This window comes from Petaurus breviceps, unplaced genomic scaffold (assembly GCF_028583685.1).
Source record: "Petaurus breviceps papuanus isolate PSGF00001 unplaced genomic scaffold, PetGlider_PUasm1.0 173, whole genome shotgun sequence".
NCBI lineage: Eukaryota > Metazoa > Chordata > Mammalia > Diprotodontia > Petauridae > Petaurus > Petaurus breviceps.
Window position 1 is genome coordinate 31,249,737 of NW_027185759.1, and position 3,324 is coordinate 31,253,060.

Genomic DNA, 3,324 nt, shown 5'->3' on the forward strand with positions numbered 1-3,324 from the left:
AGAGAGAGAGAGAGAGAGAGAGAGAGAGAGAGAGAGAGCGCACATGCTAGATTATAAACATATGGAGTGGGACAGACAGAGATAGAGCCATTCAGACCTCAAGGAAGGATAGATTATTTCCCATATAATCAGAGCCCTTATTGGTTGCTTGGGTGACTTTGCTTCCTAACTTTCTCAAATTATGTAGTTTTATGTATTATAATTATGTGATGGTGTCTACTAGACAGTAAGATCTTATCTCTTGCTAACTCTAGTTAGCATCACTCTCTGCAAACAACAGGTGTCTCATAAGTGTTTAGCATGGTGGTTACTGGACACCAGTTGCTGATGCTGGCTCTTGTAGCCAAGCAACACTGAGACCAGTGGTTTTGGAGGGATGTCCCCCATCCATGCCTTTGCTGTTTCTCTTACCCTCAGATGCCTAGGAACAGAGTCCTCCCAAACCCAGTGATGGGATCTTAGGGTGGTTAGGACTAGGAGTTTGACTGAATGGGTATCCCTTTAAGACCAAATGTGAGCTGGGAGACTCAGTGATTCTCACCTCTGCTTGCTTTGGGTTGTGAGCCAGAGGCTGACCTTTAGAAACTTAGGTCAAGAACAAACAAACATAGTAACCCTCTGATATCTGGGAACAGAGCTCCCTTCCATGCAGATCTTACTTCCTGCTATGAAAACTGACCAAGACAGGAGAAAGGGTGAAGTAATGTATAGGTGATCATTTTTATTTTGGACCTATGATTCTGTTGGTGAGAGAATCTCCCGGTGTGGAGGCTCTCTTGACTGATGCAGACTGATGGCTCCTTTGTAACCAGTAGTCTTCAAGAGCTGCCTGGGGAACTGAGGAGTGGAGCTGTCCTTGGTCAGACAGCTCCTATGTGTGTGTCCACAGCAGGTCTTGAAATTGAGTCTTCCAGCCTTTCTATCCACTATTCTTATTCTTATTCTTATTATATTCAATATCCTTATTCAGCTTGCAAAAAAAATTTGGGGGGCAGGAGTACAGGTGAAAAATACCTTCACACACTCAAAGTTTTGAGGTGAGTGGAATTAAACACATTCATTAATGAGGCCGTGAGACATAATAGAAGGCTCTCTGTCCGAATCCCAGCCCTGCCATTTACTACCTGCATGACAGGGAAGCCATTTCATCTATCTGGGCCTCAGTTTCCTGATCTGTAAAATTAGGAGCATGGAATTGTTGAGTTGTTTTTTTTATATCTCTAAATCTATGAACTCATGAGGGAGGGAGAGAAAATTTGGAACTCAAAAGCTCGTGGAACTGAACGTTGCAAACTAAAAGTAAATAAATAAATAAAAAAGAAATCTATGAGCCCATGAATCAAACAACCAACATTTCCAAACCTAATTTGTGCTCTCCCCAAATCTTCTAGCCAATATTTTCCTCCTTCTTTAATCAATTGGTTATTCCTTGGGAGGTGATTGCTAAAGATAGTTTTCATGAAGAAAGAAGCCTTTTAGGGCATGGCAAGAGGAATGGGAAGCTTGGCCAATCACTCCAGGCTGTGATTTACAAACAGAAGCCGAAAGACTATATTATGTTAATTAATGGAGTCTGGAAATGGTGCTGCCTCTCTTGGCCCAAGGTGATTAGTATGATGAGATGGCCTATTAGCCAGAGGTTCTCTGTTATGGCTAGCTGAGACCTACTTGGCACTGAAGAGATGTGTCTCTGGTCTGTAAACTAGGCAGGTGCAAAGAATGGCAAGTCTTAAAATATTAGCACGTTCTTAGTTATTGACATTCCTGTCTTTTTGCACATGGCATCTGCATATGGACCTTGGGAGACAAAGATGGGAGGCTCACACATCTTGGGGAGAGCCTCAGGGGATTCATTAGCATTGATGCCAAATGAGGAAGGGACCAGATGGAATAATGAGGCAAAAGGGATGTGAGTATTTGTAGACAGGTTCAAGGACAAAGTCATAATGAGGGTGGTGTGTGCACCCCAAAACTGTGCAACAAAGATCCTTACCCAGATAATACTCAGAGGCTTCTCAAGGTAGGAAGCAGAAAAGAATGGTTTATTAGGATCTAGAGAAAGGGCCACCCTCCTGACAAATGGTCAGGGAGGAGAAGCAATTTACAAAAGGAAATGGCGAAGTTATAAAGCCCTAACACAGAATTCTCCCCCACCCCCCTCCTTATCCTTATCTTCCATTGGCTGGAAGTCAGATGCACAATCTAAGCCCAGCAATCTACCTCAAGTACCGGAACAAGGAAACAGGAGACCACCCGGTGTACATTTGAGAAAGCACTTCTGTCCTTACTTGGCATATCTTATGCTGAGGTATCACTGAGGAGAGGGGTGACTCCCTACTGCTCTGAGTTTTAAGTCATTGTAAATCATGTGATCTCCAGTGAAGGGGAACTTGGGCCTGTTTCCCATGAAAAGATTTACTAGATTTTAGAGTATAGTCTGAGAAGTTTTCACTTCTTTCACTCAGTGGGGTGATAAGGGCTTTGTCTCAGGGTGCTGATATAGTGTCTGCAAGCCTTTACAAGCATTGATATACCAGAGCTTAGCTCCTCCTTAGCAAAGATAATTTGTTAAAACAGAAAGCTACAAGATGGTGGGTCACTGTGAGCTCCTCCCCCAGCTCATCCTGTTTCCTTCCTACCCTGGATGGCAGCCTCCTAAGAAGCAGCCTCATGGTATCTCAGGAGTGCTCTCTCTCCCATTCTCTCCCTCTCCCTCCCTCCCTCCCTCTCTCCCTCTCCTCCCTCTCCTTCTGTCTCTCTCTCTCCCATTCTCTCTCCCTCCCTCCCCCCTCTCTCTCCTTCTCCTTCTGCCTCTGTCTCTCTCTCTCCTTCTCCCTCTGCCTCTGTCTCTGTCTCTGTCTCTCTCTGTCTCTCTCTCTCTCTGTCTCTCCCTCCTGCTTAACAGAAGGCATAGTTTGCATTCTTTGTCCTGGGTAAAGCTGGTAATATTCACCAGAGGTTTAAAAGTTCCTAGGTTCAGCTTTATTCTACAGAAGGGAGAGGCTGGTGCTCCTGCTCGATCCTCCTGATGCCATGCTGATTTACCTTTTCTCCTGCTGGCAGCTTGATATGATTATATTGCACTGGCAGGCTCCAAAGACAGAAGCTCATTGAGCCTACACAGGGGCTGAACAATGCCCGAGCCTTGCACACCCGATACTGCCAGTCTATGATGTGTGCTGCCTTGGACAGCATCCCAAACCTGAAGGATTTTCCAGGGTCACTCTGGTCCAGAGATCAGAAGGGAAACTGTGAACAGGGGAGTGGGGCATGAGGTGTGTGTGTGTGTGTGTGTGTGTGTGTGTGTGTGTGTGTGTGTGTGTG

At 45.2% G+C, this 3,324-nt stretch overlaps 1 protein-coding gene across 1 annotated transcript in view; it reads right to left on the minus strand.

Moving 5' to 3' along the window:
* Window positions 1–3,324, minus strand: part of SLC7A14 (solute carrier family 7 member 14) — a 148,502-nt gene that overhangs the window by 36,175 nt on the left and 109,003 nt on the right. The gene's annotated exons all lie outside the window — the stretch shown is intronic.